This window comes from Pinus tabuliformis, chromosome 5_2 (assembly GCF_031772625.1).
Source record: "Pinus tabuliformis cultivar Carrire ecotype Pingquan chromosome 5_2, CPIR1, whole genome shotgun sequence".
Lineage (NCBI taxonomy): Eukaryota > Viridiplantae > Streptophyta > Pinopsida > Pinales > Pinaceae > Pinus > Pinus tabuliformis.
Window position 1 is genome coordinate 891,542,464 of NC_142306.1, and position 20,495 is coordinate 891,562,958.

Consider the following 20,495-nt stretch of genomic DNA (forward strand, 5'->3'; position numbering starts at 1 on the left):
TTTTCTTTCTTCCCTGCGGGCACTGACTCTTTCTCCTCGCTGCTAGATGAACCAAGCTCTTCGGTCAGCATCTTTATATCACCATCCTTGGTCAAATTTCTGAAGGCTTCCCATGAGAGAGGAACCTTGTATGTGTGGAGCGCATCCTCCATGAGGAGTTTGATGAGTCCATGGTGGGCTACCTGGTCTGGTGTGCCTTCTTTCAACTTGGTGGCACACTCAATCAGAGACTGTAGTAGAAAGTAGGGGAGACTGAGTTTGTTTTCTACAGGTAGTTCCATCTGATGCCTTAATTCCATGAGTAACCGAAAATGGTACCCATATACAATGCTAAAACGACCTTCGCATGTGATGTACTTCATAATCTGCAGGCTAACTTCACTCCACGGTGGCAGTAAACTGGTTCTACGAACCCCATTTTTATCTTCTGAGAATTCCTCCTCTGGTGGAAAGAATTCTTTCTTAGCCTGTTGGCCCAATTTCCTTTCTTCTTTATCCCGTGGTAATCCCATTGGGAGCTCAGTAACTCGGCTGATGAATTGTGGGGTGAGTCTGAGACTCAAACCCTTGAAGTTAACGGTGGCCAATGTTTTGGATTTCGGCCTCAGAACTTGCAAAAACTCCTCTGCCACCTCGTCGTCATAGCCCTGCAATTTGTCACAGAATGATATCCATTGCGCTCGCGTGAAGAGCTCCACCACCTCAGGATTTTCTGTTAACTTCGTTGAATCAGTTGGTTCCCTTCTGATGAACCCACCCGGCATGGTGAAAAACTACTGCGTTAGCTGGAGGTGGCGAATGCGGAAGAAAATTGGCCTACTGGGACAGAGCGTAGAATTACGCCTTTGCTATGCATACAATTCACGAAGCTTATCTCCCGAGGACCTTAACACAGCTTAATTATACTGACATCCTGTAGGATGACAATTCATGCAACAACAGACAATATTTGCAAAAATTTTCTACGACCAGACTGTAGACGTCAATTCTGCCACCCTCAAAACCAATTGCATGGAGAGTTCAGGCTTACCTTTTTAATCCGCCACCTTTTGACGTGAGGAACCCGATTTCCTGTAGAAGCAGCGCACGAATTCTGGAGGATACTGCAGTGGGTCTGCGCTCTTGGTGTTGCTTAATAGGCGTTCGAACGGCCAAAGACTTGGAGTGTCGAGCTGCAGAGGGATCCGAATGATCACTTGAGTTTCAAATGGTGAATGATAAATGCGTGGGGTGGCAATCTAGCTGATTAGATTTGAATTCGATGGAATCCGTGGCGCGGGGGTGAGCTGTCCCTGCCGGACCGTTGGACGACGTCACTCCATCATTCGTCTGCGAGTTCCCTTACTGCCGCATCATTCCCCGCAGATCCGCCACCGTCACTTCTGTTAAAACTCGTTTTTCCCGACGGGATGGCTCTCACGTGTGCACTGCCCGTTCCTTTTGCCACGACCACCGCCCAAACATCCGACTAGACCACTAACTGGTCGACGTGGCTAGTCGAATGGCCATACAACCGCTCAACCCATTCACTTCACACTTGCAAACATTTTCAAAGTAAAATTCATGCAATTCTATGGAAGAAAGGGTCGAGGCACTTACCTGTGCGGCCACAACACGATTTTTCCGGCTCTTGGACGACGATGAGTGGATTTATTTGCTACTAGTGGATTTGCACAGGCCCGGAGGTTCATATTCACAGGCCGCTGACGATGAATTTGATGCTTCGGCTGCATGCGCCCGCGTGATCTTTGCATGTTGCAGGTGGTGGAATGGTGTGCACTCTAGCGGGCTTAACTGTTACGGGACTCCTGCAGGATGTCCTGTAGCAGTTTTTCCTCCTCGGGTGCATGCTGCACGTTGAAGGCAGTGGCCTCACGGTCACGCTCACAGAGCTCATGGATGACTGGGATGGATATGGTATGACATCTCAACGTTTTTTCATTTTTAAAAATTGCTTTCTCTTGATAACTCAATGATCTGTTTTGATGGTGCAGGTATCTTTATTGCATGTCAACAGGGGTGGTAGAAAGAGGTGATAGCAGTGTGTAAGGGTGAAAATGGTAGCTTTCATGCGTCCAAACCAATCCTTGGGCATTAGATCTCCTCATACAATGAATTCTGGGCCGTCCAAAGCTTCTACAGGAAGTTTCCTGTAGAAATACAGAACTTCCTGTAGAAAGTCTGTACTTCCTGTAGAAAGTCTGTAACTTCCTGTAGAAGACTAAGCTGTGATGAAATCGTGCCCATACCTTGGAGAAGATGAGTATTCTTGGAGGAGGTGTTGGTGAGGTCTCCTGGAAGCATGATAAGGATCCTTGACTTTGAGTTGAGAGACCTCCTCTCCTTCATAGAACACCTGCAACCTGCGTGCATTTCCAGATTATAAACTTGTTGTCCCTGTCTTCTTTTGCATATTGTTTTTTCTTTTTCTTTTTCTTTTTCTTTTTTGAAAGATAGCAGGGGCGCCTCAATGAGGTTTTCACCCTTGCCATCTGCCTTAAGCGCCTCAGAGAGGTTTTCACTAAAGGATATTTTTTCAAATCTCTTTTTTTTTTTTTGAAAGACAATAGGGGCGCCTCAATGAGGTTTTCACCCCTACCACCTGCCTTGGGAGCCTCAGAAAGGTTTTCCCCCAAGGATCTTTATTTATTTATTTATTTATTTATTTATTTTTAGATCTTTCAGGGTATGCCCAAAGCAGAGGCAGAACCCTTCTCTATGACCAACACTGATTTCTCCACAGTTTTGATGAATTCTTGTCTTGAGAGAGGTTTCCTGTAGATCTTCAGTCGATGCCCATTGAAAAGCATGGGGATGGCTTCCTCATCAATGGTCTGAATAAGAACAGATCCATTATCATGACATTTTCCCACTGCATATGGTCCCAGCCATCTGGTTCTCAGCTTCCCCTTGAAATCTTTGTACCTTGAGTCATACAACAATGCCCAATCTCCTGGCTGGAATTGCTTGTCATTGAGGTGTTGGTCATGCCACACCTTTCTCTGAAGTTGAACCACTTCTGAGTGAAGGAGGGCCTGCATCCGGTGCTCGTCCAGTCCATTCAGCTGCAATAACCTTTCTTGTTGTGCATGGCTAAGATCTAGGTCCAGCTGAGCTGCCATCCTCAAAGTGTTGTAGTCAAATTCAATGGACAGCAAAGCTTTCTTCCCATAGACCAGCTCATAAGGTGTGAAGCTGGTGGTGGTCTTCTAGGTGGTGTTGTAAGCCCATGTGGCCTCAACCAGGCAATCTGCCCAATCCTTCCTACTGCTTCTCACCACCTTAGTCAAAATCCCTTCCAATGCTCTCTTGGTGACTTCCACTTGCCCATTTGCCTATGGATGATAGGGGGTGGAAGTCCTATGCTTGATTTTGTGATGAGCTAGTAGGTCTTCAATTAAGTTGGATGTGAACTGGCTTCCTTGATCGGTGACCAGCTCTCTTGGGTAGCCAAATTTGTAGAAGATGTTTTCTCTTAAGAACTCAGCCACCTTTTCTTCTGTTGCTGCTTTGATTGCTTTAGTCTCTGCCCACTTTGTCAGGTAGTCGGTGCACACAATGATGTAAGACCTTTGCCTCGAAGGAGGGTTGATTGGACCCACAAAGTCCATACCCCACTTCTCAAATGGCTCAAGAGTCACTTGAGGTTGGAGAGGCATCTCATCCCTTTGAGTCGGTTTCCCCATTCTTTGGCATCGGTCACATTGGCTGATATACCTTCTGACATCTTGATGAAGTGTGGGCCAATAGTAGCCTGCCTGCAGGATTTTGAAGGCAGTCCTCTTTGCTGCAAAATGTCCTCCACAAGGCCCATCATGACAGGTGAGGAGGATATCAAAGACTTCCTCCTCCCTTACACAATGCCTTAAGATCTGATCAGGGCCAAGCTTGAATAGGTTGCCCCCGATCCAAGTAAATGAGGCACTTTTTCTGATGATTCTGCTCTTCTCTCTTGAAGATAGGTGCGGAGGGAACTGTGCTGAAACAAGGTAGTTTGCTATATCAGCAAACCATGGAGAGAGTACTGAGATAGCAAACAGATGTTCGTCGGGCATCTGGTCATCCACTGTTCCATCCTCATCTGCAGACAAATCCAATCTAGATAAAAAGTCAGCAACAACATTTTCTTTACCTGGTTTGTCAACAATGGTCAAATCAAACTACTGCAACAAAAGTAACCATCTAATAATACGAGCATTCACATCTGGTTTATTCATTAAATATCTAATTGCAGCATGATCCGTATGTACAAAGGTTTGATAGCCAGTGATATAATGTCAGAACTTGTTCAGTGCATGGACCACAGCCAAGAATTCTTTCTCGGTTACAGTGTAATTCAGTTCAGCTTTGGATAAGTTTTTGCTAACAAAGTAAATGGCATATGGAAGTTTTTGTTCAACTTGTCCTAAAGCTGCCCCTATGGCTTTGTTTGAGGCATCAGTGTGGATGTGGAAAGGTAAGGCCCAGTTTGGACCTCTCAAGATTGGGGCAGACACTAACTTTTCCTTTAATTCATTCAGAGCCCTCTGATAATCATCAGTCCATTTAAACTCCACATCTTTTGCCAACAGGACAAACAATGGCGAGGCTAGCTTGCTGAAGTCTTTAATGAATCTCCTGTAATACCCTGCTAATCCTAAGAAACTCTGAACATCCCTTACCTTTTGGGGAGGTGGAACCTTCTTGATGAGAGCAATTTTGTTAGGATCCACTTGTAACCCTTGACAAGAAATGGTATGGCCTAGCACGGTCCCTTCAGTCATCAGGAATTCAAATTTTTCAGGACTAAGGGACAGGTTCATCTCAATGCATTTGGTTAGGACTTTTCCCAGATTGGACAATGCTTCCTGGAAGTTGGACCCATAAGGAGTGAAGTCATCCATATAGATTTCCACCGCATCATGGACCAGCTCCGAGAAGATGCTCAAGACAGCTCTCTGGAAGGTAGCAGGAGCATTGCATAGCCCAAAGGGAAGAACTTGGTAGGCAAAGGTACCCCAAGGACAAGTGAAATTGGTCTTATCTTGGTCTTCCGGGCTGATTTGGATTTGGTTGTACCCGCTAAACCCATCCAGGAAAGAGAAGAACTTCTTTCCTGCTAGTCCATCCAACACTTGATCTATGAAAGGTAGAGGGAAATGGTCTTTCTTGGTAGCTTTGTTCAGTTCTTGGTAGTCCACAAAGATTCTCCACTTCCCATTTTTCTTGGGAAACAACACCAGAGGGGACACCCATTCACTATCTGAGATGGGGTAAATGAATCCGGCATCCAACTGTTTTTGCAATTCTTCCTTGACAATGTCCTTAAGGGCTGGATTCATTCTCCTCTGAGGTTGCCTAAACAGTTTACAATCCTCTTTGATGTATATGTGATGGGTACAGACCGAAGGATGGACTCCTTTCATCTCCTTATAGCTCCAAGCAAAAGCATCTAGATGACTGGCCAACAGGCTACACAGCTCCTTTTCCTGGGAAGGAGATAGGGAGGAGCTGATCTTTAATGTTCTCTCAGGGCCGAACTCCACATTCTTGACTCTGGGAGTGACAGGGTTGGTGGCACAAAGGTCCACTAAGGTGCTGGCTTGGTCATCCTCCACCAATTTCTCTAAGGATAGTGCACTGGGAGGTGGATTCTGGATCAAGGTCTCAATCAAGTCCTCCTCGGTTGGGGGCTCTCTTCTAGTGGTGTCTAGGGTGCACAAATGTGTTGAGTACACCTCATCCTCTTCTCCTTCCTCCAACCAAAGTGGCAAGTCATGCTCTAAGGAGGGTTGGGCAGGAGGGTATAAGACTAGCTGCTTGGACATAGGACCATTTTTGATGGTCATGTTTCCTGCACGGCAACTTATGTAAGCATCTGCAGTGGCTAACCAAGGCCTTCCCAAAATAAGAGGATATCCAGTAAGCTTTGCCTTGGGTTGCAGAACCAAGAAATCTGCAAGGTATTCCCAAGAGTCGACAGAGACCAAGACATCCTCCACAATCCCTTCGAGAGTCACGGTGGAGCGATCTGCTAGTTGCAGGACTGTCGAGGTCTTTCTCAGGGAATCCTGAAGATTGAGTTTGAGCATGGTATCCCTGGTCATCACATTAATGGCAACCCCCAGATCAATCAAGGTGTGAGGTATGATGGTGCCATTGATGTGGACATCTACTACAGTACTCCCAGGATCTAGGTAATTTGGGCAAATGACTTGTCCTAGCATAAGGTCAGACAGTTGTCCTATGACATTGATGGTTGAAGCATCTCTCTTTCGCCTGCCTGGGTGTTTGAAACACTTTTCCTTAACGCGTTTGTTGTATATTGGCACATCCTTGATGTCTTGGAGAAGTGGTATTTTCACACACAACTGCTTGAGCTCTCCCAGAAGCTCATCCTCCTCTGGGTTGGGTTGTGTGGTGGCTGTTAGTCTCTCATGAAAGGGTGGAATAGCCTTTGGTTCACTTTCCTGTTTGTCTTCCTCGTCCTCTGGGGGAGGAGGTTGGCGATCCGAAAGAGTCTTTCCAGATCGAAGATTGATCTCCTGGATCTCCACAGCATAGGTAGGGCATGATGTTTCCCTAGTGTATACCTGCTGGGCCTGTCTATTGTTGGAGTTCGGGTTCGGTTGAGCAAGCATTTGAGGTTGCCTTGGAGGAGCAGGAGGTAATGGTTGAGGTTGAACTGGTGGTGGAGGCAAAATGGAAGGAGGAGTGTTGTACTGGGGCCTCCACCTCGACTGAGGTGCATTCCACTGAGGTTGTGGATGGGCATGTGAGTGATATGAATGAGTAGTGGGCTGAGTAGGGTACTGAGGTGGATAAGACCATGGAGGAGGCATAGACCAGGAAGGATGAGCAGGGGGACCCCAGGAAGGCATAGGAGTAGATTGGTTGGGGCTGTAATAAGCTTGGGGTGCCCCTTGCATCCCCTGCTGGTAAGGTCTAGGTCCTTATGGCCTCCTTTGGTTGAGGAAATAGAGAGGCTCAATGGGGGCTTCTGTCCCTTGGTACATGGATTTAAGCCCAGGTAAGGTTGGACATTGATTTGTGGGATGGTCCTCCTCACAAACGAAGCACACTTCAACCAAATGCAATGGGCATTCATTCTTAGGGTGTCTCCTTGTACATCTAGGGCAGAAGATAGCCAAGGCCCTCTCAGCTTCTTCCTTCTTCTGCTGGATCCTGAATGTATCAAGCTACATGGCAATGGTCTGTCTCACCTCACTCTTGAGATCTTCTAATTGATTTTCAAACTCATGTTTGGAGAAAGGAATACCAGCTGAGAGGAGGTTTCCTCTACCTCGTTTCCGAGCTGCCCTAGAGTGGTTCCTAAACACAGTCTTGATGTCCTCATAAGGCAATTGGTAAATATCTCCTCCAGCTAACATGTGAAGGGTATCTAAGAGGTCTTCAGGGACTCCTCGGAGCAAGACCAACTTGAGGGATTCAGGGTCAAGTGTGCACCTGGCCCGTTTATAGCTAAGTTGGAACCTTTCCTCATAATCCTCTAAGGACTCATCATTTCCCATGGTCATCCGAAAGATTTCTCCCTTGGTTTCCTTGGACCTACAGTAGTCCTGGTACTTGGTATTCAAAGCTTGCTGCATCTGAGCCCAAGTGGTGATACTATTCCGAGGTAAGCCCATGAACCAGCGTAATACTGCATCCTTAAGAGTTGAAGGGAAGAGTTTTAGCTTCTGCTCATCTTCAGTATAGTCATAGGTTCGACAAAGGACAACAAACTCAAACAGGAAGGTATCAGGATCTTCAGTAATCAGTCCATGGAAGTGAGGTAGAGCGGAGGGACTAATGTTTTTCATTTTCATGTCTCCATTGGTTTCTCGGATGGGGAAGGCACCTTCTATTCTCTCATCTTCTCCTCTATTGTCAGCCATAGCTTCAGATGGGATGGTCTCTAATTCTTCTTCTACTATAGGATCTTCGTATATCTCAGGAGGTTCACCTATAGGTTCTTCTGGATCACTGTCACCGAAGAAGAGAGAAGGGTGACTCAGTGATGTGGTGGGGGTGTTGGGTAAGAATTTTCCTATTTTATCTCGATTCCTACGAGGCATGAAATGGAAATACTTTTTTGATTGCTTTTGTTTTTTCGTTGGTACCTGCAAAACTGAAACAGATTGATCTACAACTAACTATCTTGCTGAAATAAAAATGCAGAATTGAAATGAAAGCAGGAAAGAACTAATCTACTTTGCTCAAATGGAATTGCAGGAATGGAAATGCTAGTCTACGCTTGCAGAATTGAAATGCTAATCTACGCTTGCAAAATTCAAATTGCGCAATTGAAATGCTAATCTATGAAAGCAGGAAATGTCTATGCTACTTTTGCAGAATGGAAATGAAATAAACTACTTGGCAGAAGGCGAGAGTAGGAAAATAGAAGAAAAGCAACAATTACTAATACTCTGACGCTTCCCCGGAAACGGCGCCAAAAAGATGGTGGGCTCCAGTATTGTAGCAATAATGCTACAACTCCTGGAGCTTCCTTCTCTAATTTTATCAACCTGGTAGTTCGTAACAAACTTGGAAGCGACGGTGCTATATGCACAAGTACTAGCTCTTGTCGCAGCTATCACTTGGTCAGCTGGCACAAGTCCGCTAGGGCTCAAGCCAACTTCTATATGTTCTCAGAAGAAGCTTTTTAAGTGATGAACGAAAGCTATCTCAAAGAAAATTAACCTACTTTGCAATAATGAACTGAAAGCCAACAAAACATGGAAACCCTAGTAAACCCTAATTTGACCAGCTTAATCCTTACGATGCAATGGTGGGAATGCAACTTCTAAAAATGATGCCATTACTTCTAGTGAGATGAGATGCATGAGTCTAAACTACTTTCATCTAAAGAGAACATGTTTTTGTATTTTTGCTCAAGTGGTTGGAGTGATTATGACTGTGCTTCTTACTGGGTCTTTGACTGTGCAGGGGTAGTTCAAGGGGAGGAAGGCTTGGGAAAGGTCAGGAGGACTCTGAGAGGTTCCAGGGGATCCCTAACATCATTCCACGGAAGTTCACAATGTTTAGATGCCTGGCAACCGTGGTTGCAAGCTTCTACAGGATGTCTGCAGGGGATCCTACAGGAAGCTCGGGATTTCTACAGGAAGTCTGCTAACTTCTACAGGATGTTTTGCAATCGGAGTTTTGGGTGATGGAGGAGTGAATGAGCTATATGGGTGGATAGGTAGGATGAGAGGGGAGCTTGTGATGGCTTATGAACAGAGAGATGAGATGGAGAGGGGGTGTGTAAAGCTGGTTGGTCGATAGAAGGGTAGAGGCAATGGAAGGCCGAAAAGATAAAACAACGTGGATAATAGAAGAGGTGGTGGGCGAATGATCTAGCTGGGAGGTAAGGAGATGGCTTAGGCATGGCTGAGAAGGATAAGGAAGTGATATAGTGGTGTTGCGCAGTGTAAATGAAACAAATCACCTCTGTCTTGCACAAAACCGAGAATTCATCAACCTATTCTAACTGTTTTATTAAAAACCAAAGAACAACAATGTAAGTTAAGAGAGAAATCGTGCATGGTGCTGAAACAAAGAGTTATTGCTCAAGATCTAAATGCATGGACACTTCTACCAATGGAAATATTACTTTAAAGCTTGCATGAACATGTAAAACTGTGTTTTTTGGTGGTTGGCACGGTCTACACTCCCAATCTCTAAACAGAGGTGGAAGTGAGTGTACGATCAACCTTTTCTTGGAACTCTCATGAATTCTAATCCTCCTACTCTAATCTAAACTAATGAAATCACTTTATCCATAAAACTAACCTACTTAATCACATCAAGAAATTCGAATCAGCAGACTGTGTTTTCCAAATGCATGTCAAGGCAAAGAAATGAAATGTTGAAAGGAAAGACAGGTAACAATACAAAGAAAGGAGGCTTATTGCTCTCAGGTTGGGCCCAAACCTAAGAGCTATAGCTCCTCTAAGAACTCAGAATTGAACTCAAATCTGCCTGCCTTTTATTAAAAGATCATAATCATAAGTCTAACAACATGCCAAAAATGGCTTACAAAGAGCAAAACAGAGCTATAGCTCGTGATTCAAAATCTGCAACAAAGGTTCAAAAGTCCCATCGAAGGCTACAACCTCAATATTTATACATTATGAGGGCCAAGTTGGCCTCTTAAATTAGTGGGGCTTGGCTGTCCACCTAAAAGTAAACTGTTGTTCCTGTAGAATCCATTTGTTGCCTTCTAGCTCGGTGGTGATAGCTGTTGGAGCTCGGAGTTGGGGTGGAGATCACGAGGAAGGTCATGCAAGGCTGTGGACAACCTTCCTACAAACCCGCAATGCCACCTTGGCTGTCTCCTTGCCTCCATCTGCGTGGTTTTTGCTCTATTTAATGTCGAAAAACCTGAAATAAACATGTATTAGCCACATAGGCATAATGACTGCCCTCCTTCCTACAAATAACATGAATATACTAAGAAATGATGCATAAGTGATAAAAAATGAAGGGTTGAGCAAGGTAAGTAGGCCAAATGAGCCCAAAATGTTACCAAAATTTGGGGCTCATCAGGTTATATATTTAATATTGTTGAAGGTCTAGAGAGAGATAATTTTGGCTGAGAGTGTCAATAAAAACTATAAAAAAATATTATTTTGAAAAATGTCTTTAGGATCCATAAAGACTTCCCAAAGAAAGTATGTTCATATAGAAATGGAAAGAGAACATGAGGTTTACACATAACGGGAGTATGAAACACCCCCGTAATCAAGTGTGTTCATATAAAGAGGGAAAGAGAACATGAGGTTTACACATAAGGGGAATATCAACTAACTCTTAAGGAGGTGGAAAATATACCTAATTGTACGAGTATTGCTATTAATAAAATCAAATATTCCTAGGTAGCCGATTATTTTTGGGGAAGAATGTTATTAATAAACTTCAAGTAGTTGTAGGTAGCTCAGAAATACCTTATTAGAAGTTAGCCATAGTTTAGTTTACATTATTCATTCATATTAGTCATTTCTAATCTTATTACTTATTAGCTAGTCATATATTTTAACCCGCGACTAAATTAGTCATTTATGTTAGTTGTTTTTAGTTGCCTCACTTAAAATTGGTAATTTTTTGTAGTACTTCACTTTAAAAAGTTGTTGTGACTAACATTTTTAGTCACCTAGCCACTAATTTCTCATTTTCTACTAGTGTCAGCACCAGAGTCAAACAGTGAAAACTCTTCGGAGAATGATTCAGATAAGTATTTACTTATGGATTTTGAAACATACTCCAATAAACAAAGTATTATGCACTCTGAAGAAGAAGAAGAAGAAGGAGTACTGGAACTTGAAGGGAAACTCATCAGTGCTCTTGATGAGCTAAAGATATAAAGGAAGAAGAATAAGCGGTTGAAGGAACAACTACGTCGTGCTGAGGAAGGTATGTATAACTTTGATAATGAGGATTTTTCTTATCAAAAAGAAAAACTTGAAAAATATATCAAGGGAAAAGATAGTTTAGTACATCTACTATAAGAAAAACGAGGAACATGTTAAAAAGTAGAAGAAGAGAATAAGCAGTTAAAATAGGAGTTGCTAAAGTTAACGAAGGAAATGATCTCAAAGACATGCAAAGAACAAATCATGTCTTTGAAAGTTAAACTGGAAGAAGCTAAATGAAAGGAAGAAGTTCTTCAAGACTTGATCCAAGAATGGGAAGAGAAATGTCAAAGTCTTGAAGTAGAAGTTGTCTCTCTAAGAAGAGAACTTGAGTGAATAAACACCGATAAGGGTTTAAATGAAAATTTTATTGAAGGCACAAGGAAACTAGATCAAATTCTAAATAGTAAAAGGCCCTCAAGAATCAAAACAGGTCTGGGATAATCAAAGACACATGAATCTTGTATGGAGAAGATAAACTTCAAGTCCACTGGATTCGAAGAAACGCATACCCATGGGAAGAAGCATCAAGAAAGAACCAAGTTAAACAAAATTGAAGCATATCAAAGAGGAGATCATCAATGGAGAACGAACCAATCATTCAAACAACCAAGGTACCTTCATGCATAATCTCATATTATTTCCAACAACAAACATGCCTATTTATTTTATGGTAATTTTTATAAGTGTCATATCTTTGGACATAAAGTTATTGATTGTAGAAGGATCAAATTTGAAAGAGATGAAACTTTCAGATATAATAAGTATTAGAAGTTTAGATCTCAAAACTCTCCTCTCAAACATAGAAATGTCTTCTCTCTCGACATCAAAAGGCAACCCTCAGTGGCTAGAACTCCACAACAAAATGGAGTGGTGGAGGGAAAGAATAGAACAATCTAGGAAATGGCCAGAGCAATGTTGAATGAAGCAGATGTGTCTCACATATTCCATGGAGAAGAAACACAAGAAACAATGTATCTATAAACTTAACTCAACTCACACCTATTATTAATAAAACTCCCTATGAGTTGTGGAAAGGAAGACCTGCACCAGTTAAAACATATCAATGTGTTTGGGTGCAAGTTATTCATCAAAAGGAATCATAAGAATCCTAGAAAATTTGAATATCATGCCGAAGAGGGAATATTGCTTGGGTACTCTACTTGAAGTAAAGGATATAAGTGTGACAACAAGCATACCAGGAAGATTGTGGATTGCATTGATGTGTTAGTAGATGAAATAGATTCGCAACATGAGTCCTATGAAAGAAATATGAACTCAGATGATGAAGAAAAGTGAGATATAAAGCTTGCAGATCTAGAAGAAATGGATTCAAATAGTGAAGGTAAGGAAGCACACACAACTCCAAGGCCAAAGACACCTTCCAGGTATGTACAAAAAGAACATCTTGAGAGTTAGACACTTGGAGATCAAATAAATGGTGTCCAAATCGGGAGAAAACTTGTTGGAGATACAAGTTATGCAAGTCTGGCTCTGTTGTCATATAAGGAACCCAAGAATATTAGCCAAACAAGTGAAGACAAGTTCTAGGTGAAAGATATGAATGAAGAACTTGACTAGATTGAAAAGAATGACACTTGGGAGTATGTTCCAAGGCCTAGAGAGAAAAATGTTATTGGAACCAAATGAATTTTCAAAAACAAGTTGAATGAGTAGGGTCAACTGATCAGGAACAAGGCTCGATTGATCTGGAAGGGTATGCCCAAATAGAAGGGGTAGATTTTGAGGAAACCTTTGCACCAATAAAATGACTAGAAGATATCAAAACCTTTCTTGTTATTTCTTTCCATAAAAGCATCAAGGTATATAAGATGGATGTGAAGTCTAAATTTCTCAATGGAGATTTGGAAGAAGAAGTTTACATTAAGTAGCCAGAAGGATTTATACTAACCACAAATGAAGGGTTCGTATGAAAATTGAATAATGATCTATATTGACTAAAAAACGACCCAAGATCTTGGTGCAAAAGGCTAGATAAATACCTTCAACAACAAGGATTTAAGAAAGGAACAATTGAAAACAATTTATACCTAAAGGCTGAAGGCAATCATCTACTAATTGTAGTACTATATGTAGATGATATAATATTTTGCAGTGACATTGAACAATTGGGGAATCAATTCATAAAATGGATGTAGACAAAGTTTGAAATGTCCAAGATTGGAGAACTGTCCTTCTTCCTGGGTATGCAAATCGGCCAGTCTCCATAAGGAGTGTTTATATCCCAATCCAAATATCTCAAGGAAAAACTGAAGAATTTTGGGATAGAAGATTGCAAGCCAATGAGCAAACCCAAGACTATACGCTGAAAATTGTGCAAAGAAGATAAGACTCCACCAGTAAATCAGACTGAAAACAAATCCATGATAGGAAGCTTTTTGTATCTTATAGCTTCAAGGTCATACATCATGCAAGAAGTGGGTGTTGTGACCATATTTCAGGCTTCCCTGCATGAAATTCATGTTGCTGTTGTCAAAATAATTCTCAAATATCTTCAAGGGACAACAAAATATGTATTGTGGTATGCTAAGAGAAAATAATTTACGTTGAATATCTACACTATTGCAGATTGGGTTGGTAGTTTTGTTGATAGGAAAAGCGTATTTGGTGCAGCTTTCTTCTTGGGGAAATTCTTGGTGTTATGGGTTAGCTAGAAACAAGCCGTGATTTCTTTATCGACTGTTGAAGCAGAATATATTATTCTTGCAACTTGTTGTATGCAGATTCTATGGATGAAGCAAAATTTAAAAGATATTCAGGTAGAGTTGACTAATCCTATTCCAATTATGTGTGATAATACAAGTGCCACTAGCATCTACACAAATCTAGTCATACATTCAAAGACTAAGAATATTCCTATCAAGTTCCATTCCTTGAGGGAACAAGTTGAAGCCAATATTGTCAGATTTGAATATGTGCCTACTAAAGAGAAACTTGCAGATAAATTTACTAAGTCACTGGCAAGAGAACAATTTGAATATTTCAGGAAACAGATTTGAGTTGTGACTCCTCCTTCCAAATGAATTCATTTTGGTAGGTGGTGGAAACTACTCACCATGTGGGATCCATGGAAGAGTAAGCTACAATGGTTTAGGGGGAGTATTCAAGAAGTATTCTTTCCCATGGATGCCAAAAAGGGAGAATATTACTAGGGGATCAGAGAAGACCATGCCTAGGATGAGGGGGAACTTATGGTGTTTCCATTAACACCAAAGGGGGAGATTGTTGGACAATTGGTGGTTTCTAGATGACTTATGGTTGTGTTAGTGTTGGCATTGATGTCAAGTAGGGTTAGCATGATGATTGGGAGTCCAAAAGGAATTCCATGCTAGTTGCAGGCTTCATGTAGAGAATTATAATAGTAATAGGCTTACTGGAGAAGCCATAAATTGATGACTATGATGGTTGGGAGTTGAACATTTCAAGCACAAGAATAAGATTCAAGGAGAAAAGAGTGGAAAAGATTTTATAGCCATCTTAGAGGTATTGGACGGGCTCAAAGCCTATATTGGACCTTCTTCATTGGAAATTTCTTCTAAAGAGCTTTCCAACAGTGTGTGGAAGTCTAATAATGGTCTCTTAGATCAAAAGTTATGGTCTTCCCAAGTTTAGGTACTTGGAGTCCTAAGAAGGTTGAAATATCAGAGGTTAGCATATCGAGACTCGATATCAGAACCCTGTAGACCAGAATATCAGAGCATTAGAGTAGGATGGATCAAAGCATTGGAGTAGATGATATTAGAGACTAAGTTATCATAATATTGGAGGTTTGCGATATCAAAACTTCAGAACTTCTTAACAACGGTATTTTAAGAAGTCACGATATCTAGCAAGGTCGATATTGCTAAAGTGTTGAGGAATGCCGAGCAAGTTAATAAAGGAATTGATGAAAAACCGAGACTAATTGGGATTCTTCCTCTCTCATCCCGTAGGAAACATGGCGACATGTCAGTCGGCTTGAGAAATTGAAGTGGCTAGTGATGTCAGCATGATGTGACACTATGGTGGACACATGGCATCCTGTTTTAGTATTTTCAGTGGCCTAATGAGAAAAATTAGCGTGACACTTGTCACCTCTCAGGAATCACCACATGTGGAAATGACATCAGCATATCGAAGGTCAAAATATTAGAGGATGAGGATATTGTAACTCCTGTGAAAATGCTGATTAAGAAGTTACGATAAAGGGGGATCTGATATTACTTGGCACATGGTCATATAAAGTTCAAAGGGACCAAGGGTTGAACAAAGGGAGCGAAGATGTAATTGAACCTTTGCTGAAGTCACCATGTAGAGGAGCTCCGATATAAGACTAAGTTGTCAGTCACAATATCAGTCCAACGAGAAGGAAAATTCTTAGGGAAGGTAGGTTACAAGGGAGATGAGGTTGTTGGGACTGAGTAATATCGTAACATCTTGTTTTTTGAAGTTACGATATAGAAGGGTTTCGATATAGTGCTAAGCCGATTTTCACAGGTCTGATCATATGAGAAATGAAATTTTCAAAGAAACAAGGGCCACGAGGGCTAATGATATCATAGCAGTGCAATATGGTAACATTTCACTTATGTTAGCTATGATATTTTGAAGTTCTGACGAAGAAGTACAATGAGCTTAATGGATGGTTGAGTTGGAAATTGAAAAATTAAATGCAGTTTGGTGAAATTGATTTATGAAGTTAGATAGATCTTCAGATGGCTTTCAAACAAGGTATCAAGGACAACATTTAACGTAGAAGATATGAAGTAATGGAAAAAGAAAGCAGTTGTTTTGTGTACACATCTGGTTCAGTTAAATGAGGAACAAAGGGTCAGTTCCTAAGTGTTTTCAAGCTCTATGGAGTGATAACTAATCATAGGAGTCTCAGTAGAGTGTGGAGGCCACCTGAGATTAAATTTTCATCATGGATATTTACTTAGGGAGTCAATGGAGAATTTGAAAGCCCATTTCTTTATTTAATTCTATGACAGAGCTCAACCAACAGATGCAACATCAATAAGAGGAGTCATGCCAAAGTACGCTTGGGTAGTATAGACATACGTAGCAGAGACAACTTTTTGTAGTGCACATCAGTGAATCAAAACCATTGATTTCCATCGAGAAATAGGGAGAGTAGACCATATTTCCAAAGAACTTGAGTGTTGAGAGTGTTGTGAGAAGATAAAGAGGTCTAAGCACCACGAGCAGCAGGAGTGTTGTGAGAAGCACAGTGAGGGTAGAGCTAAAGAGTGTGCAGTAGAGTGATTGTTGTGTGAAAAACAGTGTGAGCTGAGATGAAATGGGTGCAACAGAGAGCCCGTGGGAGATAAGGTAGAGTGTTGGGGACCTATTCATGTGAGGAGTGAGCAAAGAGAAGTTACATGAGAGCAAAGGGAGTCTATGGAACAATAGTGGAATGAGAGCATAAATTGTTTATGCATCCAACCATATTGGTATTTTACTTGTAATGCATATGCCTCTGTTTTCGGTTTGAAAATTGTATGAAACAATAGAACAGTGACAAGAGTAGGTTGGTTCTTGCATTCAGAAGAGGTTGGTGCCTCTTGGCAAGTTGGTGCTTGCTGACCTAAGGGGGTCGGTGCTTTCTATGAGTGGGTGCTCACAAACAAAGAGATGTAATTAAGTTGGTGCTTAATTTACATCATAAACAAACAATAGTTTGGTGGTTTTTCCCTCCGGGTTTCCAAGTGAAAAAACTGTGTCAAATATGTGTGATTCTCATGTCATTGGTTATATGAACATGAATGCTTAAACTTGATGCTCAATTTCTTTATGAATGAATGCTCTCAAAAGTAACACAATATAAAAAGGGGTTGTAAGCATATTCGAGAAAGAATTAAGAATCTAACTGTTATTGATTTACCCCCCTCTTATTAATTCTTTATTGAAACAATATGTATGCAAACTATTTGATAAAACGACATAATGAATAAATCAAACAAAACTCAAAAAATCCATTGAAAATTTTAGATATTCCAAGGAAGTATCTCACAGAAAGAGTATGTAACAATTGTTCTACTGGAAAATAATTGGTTTTGAGGGGTGGATCAAAGAAGGAATGTTGAAGATAAGATCTTGGCACATGTATATGATGTTTTTAGGTTAACTCTAGTCACAAAGAATTGCATTTTCATGTAAAGGAAAATGAAATTTTATAGAAATCATGATAGAAGAGAGAGAGCAAGAGCTCTTAGGTGAAGAAATCTATTACACAACCCCAACAACAAGTTGAAATTGCTAAAAGAGAAGAGGGTAGCATATGTTCTTAATTAAAGAAAGGAGAGGTTGAGGATGCAAAATCCTAACAAATTTGGAAAATAACAAGCAAGAGTGCTTAAGAAGAGGTTCTAATTTAGAGAACTAGAAGATAAGAGGAAACAAAGACAATGACTTGATATAAGTGACAAGTGGTAGACTTGTGGGAGAGATGGGAAAGGCTTATTGCAACTCACGAGGGGAGAAAGAGATTCCACATAAAGAAAAGATAAATATGGCTACTGATGGTCAAATTAAAGGTTCAGAGAGAAGTCACAATCAGATGAAAAGGAGTGCCAAGGTAATAGGCATGGATAATATGAGTGATGAGGAATTCAAAGGAAAATGACTGAATTGAAAGTACAACTTAGTGTATTATTGGAGGTGCTACAAGAATATGGGGAAGAGGAAAGATATGGCTCGACAATGAACAAGAAGACGGTGGGATAACATTCATTGCAAATGAAGCTAAGGAAAAAGATATATGCTAGATTAAAGGAAGAACTTAGAGCAACTGAGTATGAAATGGATTTTTTTATATCTGAACTTAAACAAGGATTATTCCTTGATGATGAGGAAGTTAAATATTTTGAGGAGGAATTATTTATAGTTTGATGAACTATTCGATTGGTTCAAATCAACATAGAGATATGGTAGTTGAGGCATCAAATAAGGAGCATTACATTTTTGAGTCTAAAACTTGTGTATGATTGCAGATTTGATGAGTGATGACCAACAACTAAATGATATGATAGTGCATGTGGATGAAGAAATGAAACTCATAGAAGAGATGGCTGAGATAACGAAAATTTTAATTCAGCATTTGTTTATGGATCTTGAATATCATGGACTTCATGAAGAAACTACCATAACAAGGGAAGTTGAAGACAATGAAATGAAGGCTTGTAGTAGTTGTCGGGATAATAAAAAACCTTTATTCGTATAAGAATCTTCATTAATAGACGAAGATAGCGATATAATGCAAAACATGAAGGAGTGGATGATGATGTTGAAAGTAGGAGAAATTTAAGAATTTTGTGATTCAAAAACTCATAATTGGTATATGTATGAAAAAATTGAGGAATCTATAGGAGAAAAAAGTTTAAATTTCATTCTAAAGGAAGGTGGAGTAGCATCATATCATAGAAATTATGCAAGTATAAAAGATGAAGAGATAATTCATAAAGACATGCTCAAGTAGATTCCAATTATTGGAATACTAAATTACAATCTTATGCCAAAAGAAGTAAGCACTCATGAAGAGATGGAGAATTTGGAGAAGTGGATTAAAGAAGACCCAAGTGATAGATATTGCATGTAGGTTACAAAGAATATTCAAGATGGTGTTGTTGAATTGTATGAGTTGAATCTCTTGGAGGAAAGGAAAATAAGCGAAAGATTGCATACTCAGCATGAGAAATCAAAAGTGAATGAAGAAAATATTGTCTTGAAATGAAACGAGGAGATAAATGTAAAGTATGGTCAGTATGTTATAAAGTAGGTATGTAAACAAAAATTGAATATGTCTCATAATTTTTATACCAAAGGAGGATATGTACCATCTTGTGAACAACAAAAATGAAATTCAAATAAGGAAAGAACTATATAAGGAAATTGATAGATTGTGGATTATGATGAGGAAAGCATCCAAGAGAAGATGCAAAAACAAAGTAGAAAAACCATCAAGAAAGTTCAATTGACTTAATGAATTTGCATCAACAAATAAAATGGGTTGCAACAACATAAAGTATGTAAGCCAGGAGATCTGGAATCAGCAAAACAAAAACAAAGTAGCAAAGAAGATAGACAAATACAACATAAAATTTGGGATCAAGGAGGATTTCAACTTTTAAATTCATGATCAAGAGATCATGAATCTTTTTGCTCCTCGAGAGTATGCCATAGGAGCATCTTACCTCCAAATTCAAAGAAATTTGACTAGACCTCGGGTTATTTTTATCACCAAGGGAGTTGGTTACCTAACTATTTTTTGTGTGTGAATAAGATAGATTATATTATTACACAAAATAGGTATTTACAAAAGGTTGGTTGAGCAAGAAAAATGCTCTAGCACTTGAGCCAACAGTACAATCCTTCATGGCCTTAGATGGAGGAATTTTTAAATTGAAGTATACAAAAGGAGAAAGAATTTCTAAGATGTTCTGAGGAAAATTACAAAAAAAAAGATAATTGTCCCTAAATTACTTATTGTCGATACTTTGTAGTCCGATGAGAGCTCTTCGACAATCAAGAGCCTGAGAGAGGTACATAGTAAAAAGGATGACCGCCATGGATGCTAAGGATTTCCCTCCACAGGGTCATCATCCAGGATGATGGGCAACTCTTGAGTGTTGACTTCCTATGCAATTGGCGCCACCGAACGACTGTAGGAAGCGTCAATTGCATCCTTTTTGGAATTGGAAGATCCTTCGACTAGAGAGAGGACACTCATGGCAACACACTTCTTTAGCATTATGTAGTGCAAAGATTCCCTAGTAACAAGGAGACAATGGTGCACTGATTCCACATAGGTCACAAACTTATCCATTGGCATGTCAATTTTGTCTTCCACAGCCTTGAACATTTCTTCTTGCTCCTACATCGCAGGACCAAGGATCATTTTAAGTTTCAAGGAGAGGTAAATTGAGCAAGTATACATATTCTCCCTTTCCCTTGTGAGACTCAGGTCGGGGATCCACTCAAATTTCACTGCCACCTCTTTTGAGGACACCCTGTGCCTTAGGACCCTCGCTTGAGCTTCTAGGCTAGCAATCCTTTCTTACATCTCATGTTTAACATGAATGGAATATTTTAGGGCCTCTATCC